The sequence below is a fragment of the Panthera onca genome, chromosome B1, assembly GCF_046562875.1.
Source record: "Panthera onca isolate mPanOnc1 chromosome B1, mPanOnc1 haplotype 2, whole genome shotgun sequence".
In the NCBI taxonomy this organism is placed as follows: domain Eukaryota; kingdom Metazoa; phylum Chordata; class Mammalia; order Carnivora; family Felidae; genus Panthera; species Panthera onca.
The window spans coordinates 156298743-156322961 of NC_138342.1; the positions used below are offsets into that span (position 1 = coordinate 156298743).

A 24219-nucleotide genomic window follows, 5' to 3' on the forward strand; every position below is an offset into this window, starting at 1 on the left:
ACCTTTTCTGAGAAGTGTTTGCATCGATAACCATCTCCTGGGCCAAGCCCCCGCAGCTCTCCATAATCCTTGTGTGTCTTTTGCTTCTATATCCTCAGCTCTGGCTCAGGACCAGTATGCTCAATAAACATCATTGAATCAGTAGATCAACAGCAAGGTTGTCACCATGGCATCTTTCTTTCTTTCTTTCTTTCTTTCTTTCTTTCTTTCTTTCTTCTTTCTTTCTTCTTTCTTTCTTTCTTTCTTTCTTTCTTTCTTTCTTTCTTTCTTTCTTTCTTTCTTTCTCACAGTCATGGTCATTTTCTAACACAGGCCATCGCTTCCTGTGGTTACAACATGTTCCTATAACAATGTCATAAAGGAGGATGGCCATCATCCAGAGGGCTATATTTCTTACTCAAACACTGTTGTAACTCTAATAAAGATAAGGCCACCAGAAGGGCCCTCAGGTGGTTCCCAGATTTTGCTATCAGAGATAATACCATAAAGGACATCTTAATAAGTAAGGGCATTTCTGCATATCTGATTGTTTCAGAGGAGACAGCCCTAGAAGGAGAATGATGGAGTCAGAAGGCATATTTTTTATATGCAATCTTTTATATTTCCCAGGACATGTTGCCAAGTTGCTTTCCAGAAAGGTAGTTCTATTAGTCTCCTACTGCTCCTGTAACAAACTATCATAAGCTTAGTGGCTAAAAATAACACAAATTTATCATACAGTTCAGGAGGTCAGAGACCTAAAATTAAGGTACCAGCAGGGCTGTGTTCCTTCTGGAGGCTCTAGGGAAGAATCCTTTTCCTTGTCTTTTACAGCTTCTAGAGACTGTTTGCATTCACCAGCTCATGGCCCCTTCCTCCACCTTCAAATTCAACAGAAAATCACCTTCAACTCTCTCTCTGTGACTTCAGCTTCTCTTGTCACATTTCCTTCTGTGTCACATCACCTTCCCAGATAATCTCAGATATCTCCCTCTTTCAAGATCCTTACCTTCAATCACATCTGCAATGACTCTTTTGCCATGTAAGTTAACATATTCGCAGCCTTTTGGACTGGGACAGGTACATCTTTGAGGGGCCATTAGTATGCACCCACCTGCTGAGTATTAAAGCACTGAGACTCTTTTTGAACAAAAGTAGCATCTGAAGCGTTAAGAGGCAGAATAAAAAAATAGCCATTTACTCTAAGAACACCATTCACTCAAGACTGAACAGCAAGGCGAGTTTTCAATTTTAGGTATATGCAGTACAATAAAAATACCATTCTTGAAAATCAGGGATGATTCTGTGGGAAGACTGTCACTGATATTAACACTGCGCTCAAGCCCAAGAAAGAAAAACCAGTACCCACACAAATTCTCCTTTTGAATTCTACAAGCAGGACAGCATGGCCAGGAAGTCAAGCTCAGCTATCTCTTTCATATAATAACTATTGTCAAACAGTCCAGCAGTATGGAAATGATTTATTGACATGTAACTCATGACCTTGTTGCCTGTTCTCTCTGCAAAGTTTTATCTAGTTCCAGCCATAATATAATCATACCTTGTCAGTTCCCAAGCACTACAGATGTCACCATTTCCCTCCAATTCTCAAGTGTAACAGGTCTCCTAACAGGCACACCTGCTAGCCACGGAGCACAAGCTGCTACAGGACCAAAGCTCACAAATTGACGGCAGGTGTCCTTCACTGTCAGCCTGCAATGCCTCCTCCCCCTTTCTCAGAGAATTTCACTCACTGTCTTTGCAGGGAACTATTCCTTCTTCTACAGCAACCAAGTGATTTATTACAGGCTGCCCATCATGGTAGGCCATCTCTTTTATCTTTTCCCCCTGGTCTGGATCACAGCATGGGACACATTGCCCAAGCTGGGGCAAACATGGCACCCCACCCTCTTGGCATGGGTTGGGGAGATTGGTCCAGAAATGGACACAAGATCTTAGCCAGACTGATCCAAGTTCTTCTTTTGCATTTTTTAAAACATTAGCCTACGGAAACAGGCTTTCTCTGGTGCGTAAGAAGGCTGTAGGTGAGATCCTGGAAGCAATTAGCAGCTCTGCTTCCTGCCTTTTGCAGAAGTTGTTCTGAAAGATGAAGCCAACATGAGGCAAGGGCCAGAAAGGCAAAAGGGCAGACCTGGAGACACTTGGCCATGTCCAAATTCCCAGTTCCAGTTGTTCCTGAGTGCAGCTGCTTCCTTATTCTTCCCTTAGTATGGGGACATGAGCCAGTGTATCCCCTCTGGGTTTCTGTCATCTGCAACCACAAGACTATGCACTAGGACAATAACAGGTGGGTGACACTTCTCATTTCATTCTCACTAGCAGGCTCTTTCCTGTTGATATTGTTAACTAAGCCACTCTTAGATCTAAATGGCTGATAAGGTTTAATGATCATTAAGCATCTGGATAGCAGGGAAATCATGCCCCTCAGAGTAGCCTTTCCTCCCCTCAGGCCCATCCTATCACTAAGGGGCCTCATTTGTCTCAGCATGGGTCTTGGTCTGAACTGCCATCATAGGGTAGATACAGGGATGTGTTGTGGTGACCAAAGTATGATTGTGTGTATATGTGTGTGTTGGGGCGGGGGGGGGGGTGGTGAGGGAGAGAGAGCACTTGTGAGTGAATGAGTTAGGAGCTCTGCCTACCCGTATGCATAGGTCAACATGTACAACTAGACCAAACTGGGCCCTTCCTATCCCATGAGATGAAAAGACAAGGACGGGGAAAAAAAAATCCTACAGCAGATTGGCAAGCAACAGACACTGCTTCTAAGGAGTCCACTTTCCTGGACAGGGCACACCATCCTCCAAACTGAGGGTGACTCACCGGCTTTATGCAGTAGCTCTCCATCTGCCCCACTGCCTTTATCTTTGGCATCTTATAGCACACAACCTCCAACACCAACAACCCCATTGATGTGTAGGCCATGGCAACTCTGTGCTATAGACCTCTAGGCCTCTTCTGTAGTGGATGCTAAGTCAGTATTTGTGGAATTAAATCCCACTTAATCCTGAGACTAGATCAGTAATCCCACGAGCATGCGGTTCACTGCTTCTCTATCTCCTTGAGGTGACAGTGGCTCAACTGGCTTAGGAAAGGAGACCCCATGCTCCTTATTCAATGCTTTCTGTTGTTCTTGTTCTAGAAAATGCTGTGGCATTTTACCATCCCCTTGAATAACATGCATCAAAATAATGTGCATCCAAATAAATTAAAGCTCCTATCTTGATGCTTTACAGTCAAAACAAGTTCACAAGTGTGGGCTGGCCCAGATCCATCCCCTATACACATGAAGTATACAATATTCTTGCTCTAACAAGCATTTAGAAGAAGAGAGGCCTTTCCCGTCTTCCGATTTGTTGTTCACAGGAACACATTCTGACCTTTACTTGGCCTTCTGTGTATTATGCCTATGGTGGAGACTACGAATTCTATTGCTGAGTGGGTGCATGAAAAAGGCGCTTTGGCAATTTGTCAAGATAAGCGTAGGGCACTTTTTAAAAAGAATGGAGCAGTGGGAAGCCACAAGCCATATTAATTGGTGAGCACGTTGCAAGCTGGGAAGGGTGAGGAATCTCAGTGTTCAGAAGAGCAGAGGGAACGTGGTCAGCCGGGGGGGAAGTAGGTGGCTGGACCAGAGGGGCCTCAAGCAGGCCCCCTGAGTCACCCATGACAGGCACAGCAGAGCACTGCTGTCAGCTCCCTGCCCAGGGGAAGTGGGGCCCAAACAGCACACTGAGTCATATTTATTGAAGAGACCACAAGAACAAAAGCTGTACACAGGAGCCTCTGCGGGGGATGGCATTCACACTGCTTTTACCACTCCATTAACAGTGTTTCTCTTTCCTCCTGTGGATGGGCTACGTGGGATGTGGGTTAAGAAAATCAAACACAGGTTCCATTTTCACATTATCCTTTAGTGGGTGGTTTTAACTCTATAGAACCAGGTGTGTTTTGAGAGATTTGCTTACAACCAGCATTTTTTAAAAAAAAATTTAGAGAGAGTCAGGGAGAGGGACAGAGGGAGAGAGAGAGAACCTCTGACTCAGGGCTTGGTGTGGGGCTGGATCCCACGACCTGAGCCACAATCAAGAGTCGGATGCTCAGCCAACTGGGCCCCCTGGGCTCCCCTACAACCAACATTTTATTTTTAACTTTCCCCTAGAATAAGTCCAGGTTTGATTAAGAGAAAAATCTTTATGAAATTATCCTGGAAAGGTAAACTATTGGTAATTCAAAGTTAAGGTTTAAACTGTGAAGATGATAAGCAGCATGATTGTATTCTTATTGCCAAAGATCTTTTTGGAAACTTAGTCCTAGCCTCAGATAGAATGCCCCAGGGACAAGCAGAGGACAAAAAAAAATCAATGGTTTTGGGAGTGAAGCAAGTTCTGCCTCTACATGGCTACAGGACCTTAGACAAGTCACTTTCCTGTTTTCTTATGTCTATATTTTTATTCGAAAAGTAAAAAAAAAAAAAAAAAAAAAAGAACAATTGAGAAAATAACAATTACCCACATTTCCACAAACCCAAATTAACCACTATTAATATGTTGTGAACTATTTTCTCATTTGTTAACAAAACAGTTAGACTGTGTGATTGCCAAGGTCCCACTGGCTTAACATTCTCTGATTCTGTGACTAATTAGTCCATGGGTCCAGAAATAACATAGATCAAAACTGTCTCCCCAGTGCTTCCCCATCAAAGACTTATATTTTTAAGACGTTAGTGGTGATATGTTTAAACATTGTCTTGTATCTGACCTCTTGCAACTTCATTATGAAGCAGGAGTTCCAACTTTTTAACAGATAATAGAAGGCTCTAGTCATCTTTGCCTTGAACTTATGGGATTCGAGGGTGGGTAACAGTGAATTCCCTGAATGAAGGTGCACACCTCTCCCCAGAGGGTTTGGAAATAGATCTTCCAAGCAAAGCCAGAGCCTCGAGAGCTGCTGGCATCACCCATCTTTCCTGTTGACACCCCCTTTATAAGGAGACCCCTATGATGGCCTGGAAGAGCCTTACTGAAGAGAATGCCAATGTGCCTGAAATGCTTGTTCATCCTCAGTGAGACTCCCAGTCTTCAAGATTTCCATCATATCCAAATTCTACTTGTTGGTCACACTTTCATTTAACTTACTCGTAAATTACTGATGTTACACACTCTAATATTGCTTGCTTCAGCTATCCTGTTTGCAAAGTCAGCTCTTTTCCAGGCCACCTGTAAACACGTAACCACCATAGAAGTATCCATGACATAAACTTCGAACACTTACACCAGTGATTGCTTCCCCAGTACCTCTATCACGGCTTGGGCAAGTTCTGACTCATTTGTTTTCCTTATTGAAAGGACAGAGCTATATGCATTCCCAAGCCAGAACTAGAAGAAGCCTCTAGAACATTCCTGGGCTGAGGTTTTGACTAACAGATGATCAGCCATCTTGGTCATGGGGCTCCAGGGACAAGGTAGTAGAAGTATTATGGCAATGTATTCTTATAGTCATAAGACACGTATTCTCTTTGAAGAGGGCTTTAGTTCTGTCCACTGAGGTCTTTGGAGGGCAAGTGACTGTCATCTCTCAGTTTGCTACAATTTTAGGTCTTCAAGGGTGTTTTAGACATTTTGGAATCTAACTCCTCCATTTGACAGGGGAAGAAATGGGACCAGTTTTGTCCAAGATAATTCATTCCTATGTCTATAATGTGTAAAACACTTTGACATGTGTAAAAGATACTGACACATATTTTTAAGCCTTGGAGCTTTACTACAACTCTGTGCATTAGACAACTCTGTGCATTAGACAAGTTCTTTGCTCCATTTTACAGGGGAACAAAAGAAATTTCAAGGTTGTTGAGTGCAGGACCCAAGATCAGAGGTACCTGATCTGAGTACCTAGCATTCTTGTTGTTGCATGGCACTGCCTCTTGAGAATCCAAAGCCAACTTGCTGGTTTTTACTTGAGAAAGAGGCAGGTCCCAGGGAAGAATGAAGAGTTCGACCATAGGCCTTCAGCACTCCAAATACACATTTCACATTTTTCTGGGTTCTTTCTATTGATTACTTCACGTAACTGTCATAATAGCTCAGTGAGGCAAATATTCTAGTCTTCATAGGAAAAAAACACTTGGGTTGAAGAAACTTGACCTGGATCACAGAATGAAAAAAAGATGGGATCTGGAATTGGGATATATGTCTACAGACTGCAGACTGTTTCATGTTATATGACACCCGGGGATGCCAAGCCACAACCATCCAGTTTCTGATCAGGACACCAATAAAGATCAAGAGATGGGCCTCAGTGCACTTATGTGGCATCTGGCCTAGCAGTTTATGGCTAGGGTGGAAGGAATGGAAAGGACAGAGGTGGGGCAGGGACATGGCTGATCGGAGGAGCTGGGCCATCCAGCAGCATGGAGGAGCATCTGAAAGGCAGAGGGGCCCAGGGACTGGAAGAACAAGAGGGCTAAGTAGGAAAGGGTGGGCAGGGCAGTGCCAGAACATTGAAGAACAACTTCCAAATGGAAGAGGCTGCAGGGAACGCGGCGGCTGGGAGAGGGGATGCAGGCTTGGTGCAGGGCAGGGCTGCGTGGGAGCCGAGAGGATTCTGCAAGCTGCCCTGCCTGCATCACAGGCATCCTGAGGCAAGTGCAAGCAGAGAGATCCGGCCCTTCAAGAACCACCTACCCAGCCGCCCCCACAAAGACATTACCCAATGCCAAGTAAAAGCTAAGCAGCAACCAATTTGGGCCCCCGGATGATGAGCCAATATCTCTGGAGCATAATGCTGGCCACCTCTGAAGTTACCTTCCTCAGTTGCAGAGAGAAGCCAGGGAACTGTTTGTATTGTCTGCAGTGCTCCATGGACAGTGCTGGGAGGTGTGATCACACTTCCCTTACTGGTTGCTAAGCAACAGCATTAAGCCATGTGCAAGGCTGAAGCTCTAGGAGGTGTGTGTGGCAGAGTGTGTGCATGCTGGGGAAGAGCTGCAGAGTGGAGTGGAAAAAAAGTAGGCTTGTTGATTTTGTTGTGACTGCAAGATCTTGTGACTGCAGGTGAGGTTAAGAAGAGCCCTATCCTGCAGAGGGAACAAGGAGGAAATTGCAATACTACTCAATTGTAGTATGAAGCAAATGAAGAAACATCTTGAGTATTCACAACATAGGAAGAGGACCAAGTTCTGTTGAAAACTGTTCCTAAGAACAGTACCTCAGAGTATGTAGGTTTCAGGCATCTAGTTTCACTTGTTTTCAACTTCCAGGATATTTCAGGGCTTTTTCCCCCATAAGCTACTCAGTGCTCATTTTATCTAGAGATAATTTTATTTATCTGGAGATGATTTTATATGAATTGGAAGGAGAAGCACCTTAGGTGTGTTTGAAATCTGAGGCCTTTTGAGGTCTGCATTGCTAGGGTAGAATGTTACTGAAGCAAGCTGAATGGGTTGGTTTGGGAGAAGGGAGATTCTCCATCTCTGTGGGTACCTAAGCAGTCTGGACAACCACTTGGCATGAGAGACTCTTGGAAGAATGACCTTGAAAGAGAAAGAGGAGAGACAAGGCAAGAGGCAGCAAGAACAAAGGCATGAGAGATGAAAATAAAGGGTATGTTCTGAGCAGATGAGGTAAAACCAGCTTAACTATACGAAGGTAAGATAGAATGTTACGGACTGATTTCTGTTGTGCCAAAATTCATACACAGTACAAGTCTTAACCCCCAGTACCTCAGAACGTGACTGTATTTGAAGATAGGTAAAATAAGGTTATTAGGGTGGACCCTAAGCCAGTATGACTGGTGCCCTTATAAGAAATTAGCAGAGACATGAATGAACAGATGATGTGAGGACACAGGAAGAAGACAGCCATCTACAAACCAAGGAGAGAGACCTTAGAAGAAACCCACCTCGTCAACACTTTGATCTTGGACTTCCAGCCTCTAGAACTGTGAGAAAATAAATGTCTGATGTTGAAGCCACCTAGTTGGTGGTATTTGTTATAACAGCCCAAGCTGACTAACACAAGAATGATGAGAAGCAAGGCTGGGAGTAGAGGAGGCCAGAGACAAAATGCAGAAGAATCTTGGGACCATGAAAGCCAGGCCAAGGAATTCAAACTTATTTGTAGATGGGTTCTATATAGTCAGTTTAATTAGCAAAATATTTCTAAACAAAAGGCCCATTTGGAGAGTGGAAAGATAGGAACCCACAGTGATGAAGAGGCTAGGAATTATAGCTAAGGGGTCTTGTTTCTTGTGGAATTGTTATGTCTACTGCTGACCATGACATTTTAAGATGGTGATAAAATCATTAATGCAGAAGTGGAGAGCCAGAGGGCAGGGCCTCTGAAACCCATGTCATTCAAGATAGAAGGAAATCTCGCTCTTTATGTTGAGCCTGGATCAGAAAATAATGGGTAGGTGGTCCCTCTCTTTGAGGGCCATCATACTGGAAACCAGTCATTATTCTGGGATGTTGCAGAGGACAGTTCTAGCACCAGTGAGTGAGTTTTAGACAGAGATCATAGCTCAGCTCAGTGAAAGGAAGAGCCTTCTAGCAATCTGAGTTTTCTAACAACGATGAGTTCTCTGTGTGAGATATTGTCCACAGGTGCCCAAAGAAAAGAAGACCCTTCTCCATAAGGAATTTGGACTAGACCACTTCAGCTGTCCACTTGCTTCCCCAAATCATTGTCTATTCACTGTTCGTGGAGGCATGTCTGGTCCTTTGGGATGCTCCACTTTTCTGTGATCAAAGGAGACTCCCCATCACTCTTCCATTACACACAGCATCATGGTCAACAGAGAGCAAGTAGTTCTATGAGAACAAAGCAAAGATAAGGATCCACAGAACCTCTTTCTTGGGCTTTCTTCCCTCTATGTAAATGGGAAATGCAAACTACCTATAACACCTACCATGATCTTGAGTGACTAGACTTGTAGCTGAATCAGGTCCTCCAGCTTCCAGATCACAGTGAACTGCACTTAATGACATGCTTTATGGCTTAAATTTTTTTTTAATGTTTATTTATTTATTTTGAGAGGGGGGTGGGGTATAGAGAGAGGGAGAGAGAGAATCTCAAGCATGGTCCACGCTGTCAGTGCAGAGTCCGACGCGGGGCTTGATCTAACAGACCATGAGATCATGACCTGGGCTGAAATCAGTCGGACACTTAACCAACTGAGCCACCCAGGTGCCTTGACATGCTTAATGGATTTTTAAAGATATGTGGAGAACCTACTGGATGCCAGAGACTGCCCAAGCCACTGAGGGCTGAGAGTACACAGCTCTCCTGGCAAAGGTGTGAGAAGTGAACCTCAGTTTGGGGACCAAGTTTGGACACCTTTGGTGAGAGACAGATCAGTCATGCTACAGTCATTGGTATGAGCCTCTCTTGGTTCTCAAAGTTGGCCACCATAACCCGGAACTCTCAGTGTGCCCCCAGGCTCACAAGCTCCTGGGGAGCTGTGGATGTGTTTTCACGTGACTCATCTTCCCATGTACACATCATAGGTTCTGCTTATTTTTCAAAGCTGATTCAACTGTGTGTAATAGAATTTATCCACCTCTCTTGGTTGGATCTGAAAGTCAGTGTAGTGCTGGCTACACCCCATTGTCAGGAGGTCAGGCCTGCAGTTTGGGGAGAGCAACGGCTTCCCTCACAAGCAGTTAAAACCCAGCCCTGAGCTAGTTTGTCTTTGCAGGGAAACAGGCATTTGTTTTGCAATCCTTATTCTTCATGCCATTAAAACCTTCATGCAGAATAGCCACACTGTCCCCTCAGTGGTAGGCAGCTCCCCATTTTCACCATGCTTACTCAGATATCAACATGGGCAGTCCTGTCCCAAGGATGTAGCATCTTTCTTTTAACCTGTGTCAAAGATGATGAAGTTTCTTTTCCCTTAGGAGAGAGTAACAGAATTCCTCCAGGAAGAAAACTGTATTTATTTAGGAATATGCCCACTATGGTCTGAATGTTTGTGCTCCCCCTAAATTCCTGTTAAAATTCTAACCCCTAAGGGGGTGGTATTAAGAGGTGGGGCCTTTAGAAGGTGATTAGGTCATGCCAGTGGAGCCCTTATGAATGGGGTTATCACCTTATAAAAGGGACCTCAGACAGCTCCCTCACTCCTTCTACCACGTGAGGACACAGCCAAAGAAGACTGTCTATGAACCAGGAAGTGAGCCCTCACCAGACACTGAACCTGTTGGTGCCTTGATCTTGGACTTTCAGCCTCTAGAACTGTAAGGAATAAATGTTTGTTGTTTATAAGTCACCCGGTCTGTGATATTTTGTTATAGCAGCCCACATGAACCAGGATAGCACTCCACTAACTCACTGCAATTAGGGAATGAGGCTTAAGGAGTCTGGGCAGGTATTTTGTCATTGCTCCAGAAAAGGAGAGAAAAAGGACAGGAAGGAGGACTGGGAGGAGACCAGAGAAAGTGGAATGCTGCAGGATTGGACCCTCTTCAGAACACTGTTCCTCTCTTTCCAATTCTGCCAGTCCTGTGTGGTTAGACTTCTCAGGGTGATTGGTGAAGGCACTGAGTTCTGTGCCTTGGGGTGATGTGAGCAAATAAGATCTGGCAGCACAGAGGTGATGAGAAGCACAAGGCAGGGAGTCCAGAACTGGTCCGGCAGAGAGTTTGGGGCAGAACCTTGGGCCACCTGCCACGGGCTATGGAGCAGTGTCTCCGTCCTAAACCTGACTGGAAGACAAGGGGCAGGGGCCCTGTATGAAACTGCAGTTACACATATTTCTGTCTTGATAATATCTGGTGAGTGTATTGATGCTTATTATATGCCACACACAAATGCTGAGTGTTTTCTGTACATCAATACGTGATCTCCTTGTAATCGTTGCAGTATCTCTTTAAGGAAAGCACTATTATTATTGCCATTTGGCATGCAGGAAAGCTGAGGATTCGAGGGGTTAAGAATGTGCTCGAGGCCATGAGGCTGGGAAGTAAGGAGCCACACCCTGAGTTTGAGTGCTGGCTCCTAACCATTACACTGCCTGCTGATAGATTGTGAATTGTTTGTGTGTAAGCCGGATGTTCCTCTGCCTCCACTGGGAGACTGGATTGCTCCATATTCAAAGGAGCAATCATATCAGGCCCAAGCTTGTGGTGGTAGGAGAGGAGAGGGTGAGGGAAGAATAAGGAGTTGGGGAACCGCACACAAAATAGTAAGCTGAGGTGCTTGTCATTTTCCTGGAAAGTGAAAGGTGGGATCAAGAACTGAGTCCTGGAGTCCTCTCTCCAACCTTAGGACATTTTCCTTTCTGAGTCACAGGACTCAGAGCAACACACACACACACACACACACACACACACACACACACAGAAGAAGGCCAGAAGGCAGGCAACAAGATTAATGGATATGGTAGAGGTTGGAGAGGGGGTTATCAAGAGCACCTTTGTGAAAATAAGCTATGAGCTGTTCAAGGCACATTCTGGGAGCTGTGGGTCTCCTCCAGGGTGACCTTGTCATTAAATAGCTATAGATAAATGGCAAAGGACCGGAGTTCCCAGAGATATACCTGAGTTCCTTGGAGCTTCTATGATTCTGTGAAGTCCTAAAGTCGGGGGACACAATTAGCCTGGTGGCTTCATTGGAGAGAAATGAGGTTAAAAGCAAGAACTAAAAGGCGGTCTTGGGAGAAAGAAACTATGCTTGGAGGTTATTTGAGTGTTGGAGAGGGCAGGGTAAGGGCTTGGCTGTGTATCAACTGAGAGATCTGGAAGGAAGAGAATCTGGAAGAAGTACAGGAAGGAGAAGAAAAAAGGGAGATCAATCATAGCATGAGATTCCTGAGCCTGACATGGATGCCAAAGGCAGCACATTTTTGCCCGAGGAAAACATTCTTAATACAGCTCTGGGGGTGGCAGTTCCCTGAGAGATACAGATTAGTAATCAAATTATTTTCAAGGCTGATGAGCCCACCGACAGCTCTGGCACCCAGCCATGTCATCCCATGGATGGGGTTCAGCAAATGCCTTCTCCTCTCCATTGTCTCAGCCTTTGTATACACATTTCAAGAACTACAGGCCAGTAAGGGCCAAAGCAACCACGTCTCGGTTTGTTTTTGTTTGTTTTTCAGACCTTCACTGCAACCCAGCACACACTGATTGAACACCTCCTCCACAATACCCACTGAGAGGGGCACTCAGGCGTCTTCCAAGATTCATAGTCTAATCAGGAAAGATGATGTTATGGACTGAATGTATGTATCAGCCACCCCCCCACCCACCCATATCCACATGTTGGAGCCCTAGCCCGTAACATGATGGTGTCTAGAGATAGGGTTTTTATGGAAGTAATTAAGGTTAAATGATGTTGTAACGGTGGACCCTAACCTGAGAGATTTAGTGTCCTTATGAGAAAAGGAAGAGCAACCAGAGTTCTTCTCTCCTTGCACACACACACACACATACACACACACACACACACACACACGCAGAAGAAGGGCCATGAGAGGACACAGCAAGATGGTGGCAGTCTGCAAGCCAGGAAGAGGGCGCTCACCAGAAATGGCACCGCGATCTCAGAATTCCAGGCTCCAAGACTTGTGAGAAAATAAATGTCTATTGTGAAAGCCACCCAGCGATGGCATTTTGTTGTGGCAGTTTGCACTGACAAAGGCAGAGGGCACACATAAAATCAATGGTAAAGCAAGATGGAAGGAAAGTCCTATCAGAGTCAGAAAGAGGGTTATGGGAACAGGGAAGATGGTAAGGTGACGCCAGACTGAGGGCTCTGGGGAGAAGGGCCTGGCAGAGGTGGTGCTCAGGTTAGAGCCTGAAGGGGTCTGAGAGATGGGAGTTTGGGAAGCCCAGGAGAGGCAATCCTGACAGAGAACACCATGGACAAAGGCCAGAGGCTAGAAAAGTCCACCAGGCCCCCCAGGCGTTCTTGGGCAGATAAAAGTTGGGGCTTCATGGCGGAGCCCATGGAGACATGGTAGGTATTTCCACCAGGGTGAGCATGAAAACATTTTTGTAGAGTTAAGAACAAAGCAAAGCAAAACTTAAAGAGGAAGAAACGCTGCCTGACTCTGACTGCAGACAGAAGTTGGTTCTCATACACACCCCTAAGTAACAGAATTGGCTTCACATGAGTGGTTCTCAAAGTGTGCTCCCTGGGCCAGCAGCATTAACAGCACCTGTGAAACTGTCTGAAATGCAAATTCTTAGGGCCCAAGCCAGGCACGCTGCATCAAAAACTGTAGAATTGGAATCTAGTAACCTGTGTTTTCAAAAGCCCCCTAGGTGATTCCGATGGTGCTGACACTTGAGAAGCGCTGTTCTGTGCAGCCCTGGACGAGCTAGGTTGCTTCCACTGGGAATGTTCCCCCAAGTGTGTTCATCCTGGGATCAGGAAGTCCTCTGCCCACTCATCTCTCCTTCATCATCCCTTAGCAGCTGATGAGATTTTGCACATTTTGTTTTTATGTGAATCCCTCTGATGCCCCTCATTCCCACAGGTTTTGGAGACCATCTCTAAATTAGCACTTTCCCCCCTGAAAACCTCCTCAGATCTGAACAAATGTTTCCTGAGTACAGGTTTCACATCCTGACATTTGCTGGAATATGATTGGGAGACCGAGAGCCATGAGACAAGGCCTCTGCCTTCCACCGTTCCGTTAGCAAGGCATGTACTTGTGAAAAATAAGTTTATCTCAAGATAACATGTGCCTGGCAATAGATGGATGGCACAGCCAAGAGCTCTGGAGGAGGGGTGCTCGGGGATGGTGGAATGCGAGCTCCTGTCCAATGCCCAGTTCCTTTCCCTCCACCAGACTTTTCTAGTCCTAAATATCCTATATGTTCCATAATTCCTGTGAAATACCCTATTTGTACTATTGGGGCAAACCAGATGCCCGTGTGTCCCTTGCTTTCCAGGTGTGTGTTGTCTTCACAGATTCCCCATTCCTGAGCACTGCCTCATCCTCTGACCTTCCCCCCAACAGATGGCTGTTGCTCATCTGGCCAAGCCCCTCTCCATCCTCCCTGCCCTACTCCCCAGCCCACATAGATGTACAGGGAAAAGAGAAGGAAGTGGGCTCTTCCTGGGGGCCAGCCCTCACCACCACCCTCTCTGGGCAGTTTTACACCCCAGCCCTGTAGCAGGAGCTTCAGGCCATGGCAACATGGCAACAAATGCCTTCACTGCGCCTTGCTTCCCGACCCCAAATCCAAGCACACACACTCCAGAGTAAACACCATGGGAACCTGCCCTTCTGTGGCTGCCATGAAGTTCTTTCTAAAGAGTAGTATTACTAAGGGTCACTTATTCCCCCTCCAGGGTCTGAGTCTTTAAAAGCCACCCTTCCTGCCTTCACCCATGTCTCTGTCACTTCTTCATAAGTCTGACTACATACTTCTATTCTTGTGCTCTCTTCTGCAATCCTTCCTCTTTCCTTGCCTCACTCTCACCCCAAACTCCACAGTACTCCTCTCCAGCTCATATTGTCTTCTCGAGACAGGACCAAAGATGAAGACTGGAAGGGGCAGTCTCTTTCTGTAGAACTGGCTGATGAATCACTGGTGAGTGTGGTTTGTGGGATAGAACAGTCTATTCTCCAGAGAAAGGAGAATGAAAAGCCTCAGGCCCATGCCTAAGACACCAGCAACCCTGAAGTCCTCATGCTGGCACGAAGGGTAGGGATGGGCTCCAGGCCTGAAGAAAATCCTGGTATAAAATCATATCCCTAGGGGTGCCTGGAGGGCTCAGTTGGTTAAGCATCTGACTTCAGCTCAGGTCATAATCTCATGGCTCATGAGTTTGAGCCCTGGGTCAGACTTTCTGTTGTCATTACAGAACCCACTTCGGACCCTCTGTCTCCCTCTCTCTGCCCCTCCCCCACTAGCTTGCTCTCTCTCTCTCTCTCTCTCTCTCTCTCCCTCAAAAATAAATAAATATTAAATAAAACAAAATCACATTCCTAAAGGTACTGTTCCAGTAGTACAACCCTGAGTCAAATCTTGCAATCATGTTACGGTATCTTTGGGTTTCTCCACCATGTCCAGTATATTGTCTCTCTGGGTCTCCCATTTTTTTTTAATTTTTAAAGTTTATTTATTTATTTTGAGAGACAGAGAGAGTGACGGGGGAAGGGCAGAGGTAGAGGGAGAGGGAGGGAGAGAGAGAATCCCTAGCAGGCTCCACATTGTGAGCACAGAACCCCATGTGGGGCTCAAACCCAGGAACCATGAGATCATGACCCAAACAGAAGCCAAGAGTCGGTTGTCTGACCGACTGAGCCACCAGACACCCCAGGTTCTCCCATTTTAAAGGAAGTTGATAACAATATTCCAGGCAACAGAAAATACAGTGTCGTATTTCCAACTTGTAACTGCAAACTTGTTTTTTAAATAATTTTCTATATGGTTATATGTAGTGTAAATTAAGACCAGTGCTGGTTTTCTCAGCAGGAATTAAGAGAGAATAAAGAGGGATAGATTGGTGTGGTTGCTTGATTGACTGACTCACTAGCTTACATTCCTTCTTCCTTCTTTAATTAATTAATTAATTCATTCATTCATTCTTAAAGTCATTTGTTCATCCATCCATCCATCCATCCATCCATCCATCCATCTGTTTTTATATATCTATTTTTCTGTATCGTATATGCTTGAATATAAGGTAAAGCTCTTCCCTTTCCCAAATTAGCTGTCAGAAAAGAGGAAGTACATATTCTAGCCCTAACAGAATATTTCACAGTATGGGCTGCTCTCTCAGTTATTCTATTTTGAATAAAAATATACTCTTTGAGAAAAAGTATTAGCCTGATACCACTTCAATCAATGCCTCCCAAAGGAGGCTTACAAAGGTCACCTAACTGATTTTTTCTTTTTAAGGCAGCATGGTACTATAATATAAATTCAGTAACTTTTCTTGAGGGCATAGCCTCCCAATTATAAGTGTGAATTTTGTTATTAAAAAGAAAACATTTAAAAGATCATTTTTTTAAAAGCAATGCATGAAGTGGTTTTATTGTGAACAGCAAAAACAAACACAAAAAAAACCATCTAAAGGATTTGACTAAGCTTTTCTCCAAAGAAGGCATACAAAGGGCCAATAGTCCATGAAAAGATGCTCCACATCATTTGTCATTATAGGGAAATACATGTGAAAACCACATGATATACCACTTCATGCCCTCTAGAATAGCTAGAATCAAAATTACAGACAATAACCAGCATTGATGAGAATCAGGAAAATTAGAGCCGTGACACGTTGCTGATGGGAATGTAACATGCTACAGCTGCTGGGGAAAGCAGTTCGATTCTTCCTCAAAACGCTAAACACAGAGGTATCACACAACCCAGAAATTCCACGCCTATGTAGATAACTAAGAGAAATGCAAACGTACGTCCACATAAAAACTGATACGTGTATGTTCCATAGCAGCATTATTCAACGTGGTCAAAACAATGGAAACGACTCAAATGTGTATCAGCTAACGAATGGGTAAACAAAATGTGGTATATCCATACACTGGAATATTATGTGGCAATAAAAAAGGAGTGAAGGCGGCACACATGCTGTGACCTGGATGAACCTTGAAAACGTGATGCCAGGCGAAAGAAGCCAGTCAAAAAAAAAAAAAAAATGTCACGTTAGTGCATGACTCCATTTATGTGAAATGTCCAGGATAGGCAAATCCATAAAAACAGAGAGTGGTTGCAGGGGCTGGCAGGGGGAGAGAAGATAGAAAATTAAGGAACAGCTGATTTTGGTATGCGGTTTCTTACGGGGTGATAAAAATGTTTTGCAATCAGACAGTGGTGTCCACTGCACAACTCTGGGAATACATCAAAATTCACCAAATGTACATTTTAAAAGGATGAATTTTATGGTGTGTGAATTAGGTCTCATAAAAGCTGCTCTTCAAAAATAAACAAACACAGTCTGGAACAAAAAGAGGTAACCAACTCTCTTTAGAATGTAGGGACAATGATACAGGCGAGAACGTGGATTGCTGACTCAAAAAATTGGTTCCAGTGGTGAGAAGGATACCGATGTCAAAGATGTGAGGGGAGTGTTAAAGGTTTTGTACCAGGGGGCATTGGAGAAAAGCCATATTTTAATTCAATGTATTATTTTACACAGTATGTGATTTTAAACCGGTCACTGAAACAATGTATTAAATATTACTCTAAAACATTTACATATTCACATCAGCTTTTTTTTTTTTTTAACAACCTCCTTATTGGGAGGTACACAGATGGTCAGTTTCAGGCACACATTGTGCATATCAAACGCCAACTGACTGTCAAGCACCAGCTGCATCCTTAGGATATAACACGGACTCTCAGTGCATGGCTCTGACCTCGACAGAGCTTACAGCCTAGTTTGCTTGAATCGCAATGGAGCTCAATTTTGAAGTACTTTCTGTGAAGAGTTGGTAAAACACATCATAAAACCTTGTGGGTCATTCCTAATATTTGGGGGGTGCCGTAGGTTCCTGGGAGCTCAGACAAAATTCTGCGCTTTCTTCCCGTTATCATGTATGTGCATTGGCTCAGAGGGAGAAATTATACATCTGCTGTCAGGCAGTTCTGCATACAGTACCCTGCTACCCCAACACATACACATGCCCTACCCCAGGCTGGATTCCTTACTTTGAGATCATTATTTACAGAATCCACTTGAATCCAGACCCATTCTCCAGCCCCCACCACACACAAACAATAAGGATCTCCAGAACTGGAGGCCTGGAAAGGATCCAAGATGACCCAGGCCCCAAGAGATGCACGGAGGGCCCAGAGACCACCCAGGGACCACTGTGGAAGAGCTTAAGGTCCAGCAGGCACCTGCCTCCCTGCTCAACCCTGGGAGGGTCTGTTTTTACCTGGTTTACATACTGGGCTTTTGCCTAAGATCCGTTTTGAGGAAAACTGTCCACTTGTTAACAAGTCCCTAAACCTTATTGTATGTACAAATGAAAACCCTGAAACTTGAACAGGCTTACCCAGGTGACTCATCTAAGATCATGTGGAGGGACAGTGACAGAGCAGCCACTGACCAGACCCAGGGCTCCCATTCTCAGGGTGGGGTTCTCTCTGCCCCTCATGCCTTTCCCTGGGAGTGAACACAGGTTGGAGGCTAAGTGTTTAGCAAACGGGAGCAGGAAGAGTTTTTCTACATAGAGAGTCAGGAAGAGAAAGAGGGAGAGGGCTCAGAGGTACACTGGGGCCAACGGAGGGCCACTCTCTGGAGATAAAGGAGCCAATGTGTACTCAGGGTTTTCAAATCTTGGGACTGCAGGATCCAGAAAGCTCTGAGTGCAGTTACCATGGCAAACCCTATGCCTGTGCACATTCAGGCTTAAGTCCGGGTAACTAAAAACCGCCAGCCTCTGCCTTGCAAATCTCTCTTCCATATTCCCAAAGCAGTTTCCCCTCTACCAGGTTCCCTGCATTTTCTCCTATACCCTGTCTTTCTCCTGTCCTTCAGTCTGGTTCAAATGAGCTCAATAAGCAGGAGGATGAGGGAAAAGACAAAGGCAAGGATCCAGGGATTAGAGAGACACAGGAGTAGCTTATAAAGAGATTATGGAGCTTCTGCTCCAAATCTCTGACTTCCTGTCCAGGGCTTGAGGAAACCTCCACAAATCCAAAGAGACAAAGAGCACAACCTGACACCTGGGGGGAATGAGGTTCCTGCTCTGTTGCCATTGGCAGCTGAGATGCCAGCACAGGGAATGAGGCAGATCTACATCTGGCCCAGTGAGCCAGGCATCAGTGTGTAGGGAAGAAGGGAAATGGAATCTCCACTCTTTGGGACTTGAGGCAATTAAGAAGGAGAACAAAATGAAAAGCACCCCCCTGCCCCCAAAGAATTTCACACTGGGATGGGCTAATAAATTCTGGCAGATCAGAGGAGGCAAAGAAGCTCTGTCAGAGTTGGGAAGGTGGGCAGGGCTTCGGGCAGGACCAGGACCTGAGCAAATGTTTGATGGGGACCAGTGAGCAGATCAGGCTAGTTAGGGTGAAGAGCTTAGCATGGAAAGTATGGGGGAGCTAGAAGGGTAGACAAAGGCCAGATAATTGATGGCACTGAAGACTAAATTTAAGGGATCTGGATTTGTCTAGGGTCATGGGAGCTTCTGAGGGAACTGGAAGAAGGAAAGAGAGAGGCTCCTAGATAATATTAGGGGATATTAGCTAATCAGCGTGGCCTGGACTAGAGCAGTGCTGCAGGGGGATGGGGGAAGAGAAGACGGAAATGAGAGTCATGAAGGAGGAATCTGCAGGATTAGGATAGGTAAGATACGAGCAGAGAAAAGCAAAGAGGAGAAAGGGAAGAGAACTTCAAGGTTTCCGACTTGGGACTCTAGGAGAAAGACCACTACATGAACAGGAAAGATGCCTGGAGGAAGAGATGGTTTTGTTTGAGAAACTGATGAACTTGGTTTCCTACATGTAGCATTTAAGATGAATTACTCGGGGCGCCTGGGTGGCTCAGTCGGTTAAGCGTCCGACTTCGGCTCAGGTCATGATCTCGCGGTCCGTGAGTTCGAGCCCCACGTCAGGCTCTGTGCTGACCGCTCAGAGCCTGGAGCCTGTTTCCGATTCTGTGTCTCCCTCTTTCTCTGACCCTCCCCTGTTCATGCTCTCTCTCTCTGTGTGTCTCAAAAATAAATAAACGTTAAAAAAAAATTAAAAAAAAAATAAGATGAATTACTCAAGTGGAAATGTCTTATAGACTCTTGGAAGTGGGGGGCTGAAGGGAGGAGGGCCTGGCTGGAAGTAGAGCCCTGGAGTCACGTGAACTGATGAGGGTGGATGGAGGGGCAGCAGATCTAAGTGCAAGTTGCTCACTGACTCTCAAGGAGGTTGCCATTAAACCTGGAGACAAGCTGACACTTAGCGCATACCTAGCAAAAGATGAAGGCTGTGGGAAAGGGCTTATCTGTGAATCAAAAGTGTGGAAGAAGGAGGGGATTAAGGAGAATGGCAAATTCTGGGTATAACGTAAACAATTTGATGTTCCCATGAATGCTACAGCTTTCCCATTCAACTAAGGACCGCTTTCAACTCGGAGAATGGAGAAGCCTCCAACTGACTAGCAGATATCTCCAGGACCCCCATATCATCCTGAATTTATCCAGACTCTTAAGACATGAATTATTGTAACATATCATAGCTGCTCCTCCTGAAATGTCAAGCTCTCTTTTCTCGGATCCTCTTTACCTGCTACTGCCCAAATTTGATCAGGGCCCCCTTCACCCAAGTTGACATCTCCACAGCTCTTTACAGCCTTCAGCATAAAGTCCAAAGACTCCCTGCAGCCTTCAGAGTAATGTTCAAACTTTTCAGCCACCAGGTTGAAGCCTTATCTTACTTTCCGCCCTTAGCTTTATTGCCCTTTGACAGCCTCGGCTCCACCCAAAGTGAGTCATTCAGACTAGGCCTTCCCACTTCCCTGCTTTTATTTACTCTCTTCTTTATCCACAAGCACCATCCCAAGTTTCTGCGGCCAGACCCTACCCATCCTTTCAGAGCATTTCCAATTCCACTTCCTCCAGGAAGCATCCCTGGACTCCCCAGACAGAGTAATCTCTCCATCCTCTGACATCATCACACTTTATGGGTGCCTTTTATGGCACTGCAAGTCCCCATCTTGTCTTACAGTTACGTATCTTTATTTACCACCTCCTCCACCAGTCTGTAAACTCACTGAGAACAGACACAGTCCCTCACCTGTAAAGAAAGACTGACCGTGGGGCACCCGAGTGACTCAGTCAGTTCGGCTCAGGTCATGATCTTATGGTTCATGAGTATGAGCCCCGCATTGGGCTCACTGCTGTCAGCACAGAGCTTGCTTCGGATCCTCTGTCCCCCCTCTCTCTCTGTTCCTCCCCTGCTCATGCATTCTCTCTCTCTCTCTCTCTCTCAAAAATAAATAAACATTTAAAAAAGAAAAGGAAAGAAAGACTGGCCCTGAGAGTTGAGGAGGTGAAGAGGGTAGAAAAAGGAAACAGATATCTAGAACAAGTTGCAAATGAGAAAACTAAGTCTCTGTGTAGCAATGACACACAGGTAGAAAGGGACAGAGTCAAGGCTCTAACCCACAACTCTTCATCTTTCTAGGTAGAGTGCCTATGGTGCTTTCCAGGGCATTTTCACACAAGTCAAGGATTTCTCTCAAGGATCTAATCAAGGACGCTGTACTTCATCATTTTTAAGTGAGAAAAGGGAGGTCTGCAAGACTGAAGAGACCACCCTCCCCCTCCGAAGTTACATTGCTAGCAAATGGCAGGATCTAAACTGGAGCCATGTCTTGTTTTGACTCCTGATCAGCTGTCTGCTAACCCAGCCTCCCAACTTGCCTGCACCAGGGGCTTGGGAACTCAAGCCACTTATGACTGCCTAGGTTCACATCACTGTACATTGGTAGCCCGTGTTTGTGAAAATAGAGGAGGGAAGGTAACCGGCTGCTGCTGATAAGGGCGCCTTCTGAGATGCTGGAGTGTCAGATCTCTGCTAACCTGCCTGGAGCAGGAACAGGTGTGGGAGAGTGTAAACCCACACCCCAAGAGAGGAGCTGGGTTCCCATTGCAAAAGCTCCTGGAGAACAGAGATGTGCTTGAGGCTAGGGAGGAAGTAGGGGGCGGGGCAAATTACATCATTTAGAAACCAGAAGATGTGATGTTCCAGTGGCCAGGACCAGAGCGGCTGTTCTCTCACTGGTGAGAAACAGATCCCTGCCCCTTCCCATCCCCCAAGAGCAAACAAAGCCCAAACTCTTGGAGGGGGTGGGGGAGAGAATTCCCAGAAGGCTTGCAAGGAACCTCCAGGGTCCTCAGTTGTCCCAGTGGGGATGCATCAGCTGGGAGAGTCTGAGAGATCCAGGCAGTGGGCAGACCCTCAGAGAAAGAAGGGGCACAGGAAAGGGGACCGGTGGTCCTGTGCCCTCAAAGGTGTTGGGAGAATTGGCCTAACTGAAAGGGAGACTGGCTCATGAGATAACAATTAAACCCAGTGTCAAGTTCTAAACACTGGGAGAGGTATGTTCCTGTGAGGCCCCAGCTAGTGAGTGATGTGGCCAGATTCTTTGTAGGTGGATTTAAAGACATAAAAGGCAAGAAGGGCACTGGAAGGAAGATGTTAGTGAACAGTCCCCAAGAGAGAAATGGGGATCACCCTTCCATGGATGTTGGCAGTAGTTGGTGTTAGTTCTAATCACGTTGACCAGGGGAGTGTCCTTTCTTGCCGCCCACCCATAGCCCACCTGGAACCACCCCTGTGTTCCCACCAGTCTATCCGTTGTGTCTAGATAAAAAGGGCATCGGAATTTGCAGCCTCCAGCCTGCTCTCTTAATCAAACTGTCATCATGAGTAATAATTATACCTTGGGAAACAGCAGAGTGACTCAAAAAACGGTCCCCTCCCCCACAGCCATGCCTTCACACAGCTCAGAGCTTTGCACAGGACGCTGAGAACCCCAAGAGAGTGAAGCCACTAGCTCATGAAGCTTGTCAGCTTGTTCAACACCTCAAGTGACCATTCAGACTCCATTGTCTGACGGGCAGTAGTAGAAAGTCTCTTTAATGGTTAAATAGTTAAATAGGCCCAGGCTGTTCATCAAGCATGGGGAATTGGGTGTGCAGTGGGGGGCAAGACGCAAAAACTGTTGGAGATGTGATGCAGGTTGGTGAGACAGCACACGCAAGAAGCCATGGGTGCCAGCCCTCAGAAGATGGCCTTTTCCCTCAGGTGCTTCCCCACCAGCTCAGGTGAACCCTAAGTATAAAAGTAGAATGATAAGGAGAGCCATACTTATTCAATGCCTACTGCGTGCCTGTTGAAGGGCTGAATTTTATTTTTAAATTTATTTATTTTTATTTTGAGAGAGAGCAAGGAGGGGAGGGGCAGAGACAGAGACAGAGAATCCCAAGCAGGCTCCATGCTGTCAGCACAGAGCCCAATGCGGGGCTTGAACCCACGAACCGTGAGATCACAACTTGAGCAGAAATCAAGAGTCGGATGCTTAACCGACTGAGACACTCAGGCGCCCCGAAGGACGGCATTTCTTTTATGTGCAGTTGAGGCAAAAGGGATGTTAAAATATTGAAATAGGCCATGTAAGTTGATAAATGCCTATTACCCCAGCCCCCCTCCTCCAACTGCCTGCCTCCTTTCTCACCTGTCTTATAGATGAGGAGGACAAGGCTACGTGACTTGCCTAATGTCAAGCGACAAGTCCAGGAACTGGAGCTGGAAGCTTGGCTGACTGACTCCAAGCTTTTGCACTTGACCATAGGACTACCAACCATGTTAGCATTGCGGAGGCCACTATTCTTGCTCCTCCCCCTCTACCCTAGAAATGGCCCAGAGTCTAGGAGAAACCCTCAGTCACTGAGCCAGCAAGGACTTCTCTTAATCACCACCATTGCAGCCCTGAACATGCCAGCAGTTGGGTATTTCCAGCCACCCATGTGTGACCACCCGAGAGCCCCATTCCTCTGGGAGGCCAAGGCCACAAGGCCACTCCTGGGCAGGGGGAAATTTACAGACTGGGAGACCTACCACTTGGGGTCTACCCAGGTATGCTCCCTTCCTTCCCTTCCCGCACCAACTGTGCCTGTCTTAGCCATATTCAGGGCACTGAGCTACTGCCATCAGAATGGAGGGCTACTTGCTAAGAGCCATACTTTCCCCAGGGTTCTCTGTGAACAATGGGAAATGGGGGTAAGTTGCAGTAAGATTTTGGTTGACACGAGTAGGGGTTTCTGTCCATGGGGGATATGTGGTACAGGGACAGCTCTACATAAGTGCTCAGTCCCTGAAGATCTTCTGTAAGTTGGACATCGCTGAGTCTACAATAAATTAGATCCCTCCCTGATAGAGTTATGGGATGAATAATGTCCTCTGAAAGACCTGCTTGGTCCCAGAACTGTACCCACATCAACTGTCACTAGATATGAAATGTTATTTCCTATGAAACAATAATAGGTTTCCCTACACCCCTGCCAGAGTTCTATAGTCAAATTTACAGAATGCTAGTAGGCCCAGTGATACAGGAGTCTTTTTCTGCAGGACTTATCATAACCTTGACTGTGTAAATTTGCATGACAAATCTGTGAGAGCCAGCTCATTTGAACATTTCCCCAATGGAACACCCATAACTATCTCATGGCATAGTTTCTCTGAACACTGTTTGGCAAATGCTGCTCTAAAGAGCTGGGGACAAAAGGCCTATCACTGGG

At 45.8% G+C, this 24219-nt stretch overlaps 1 protein-coding gene across 4 annotated transcripts in view; it reads right to left on the bottom strand.

Annotated features, from left to right (window-relative positions):
• Positions 1–24219, bottom strand: part of PTK2B (protein tyrosine kinase 2 beta) — a 125755-nt gene that overhangs the window by 98198 nt on the left and 3338 nt on the right. The window lies entirely within an intron of this gene.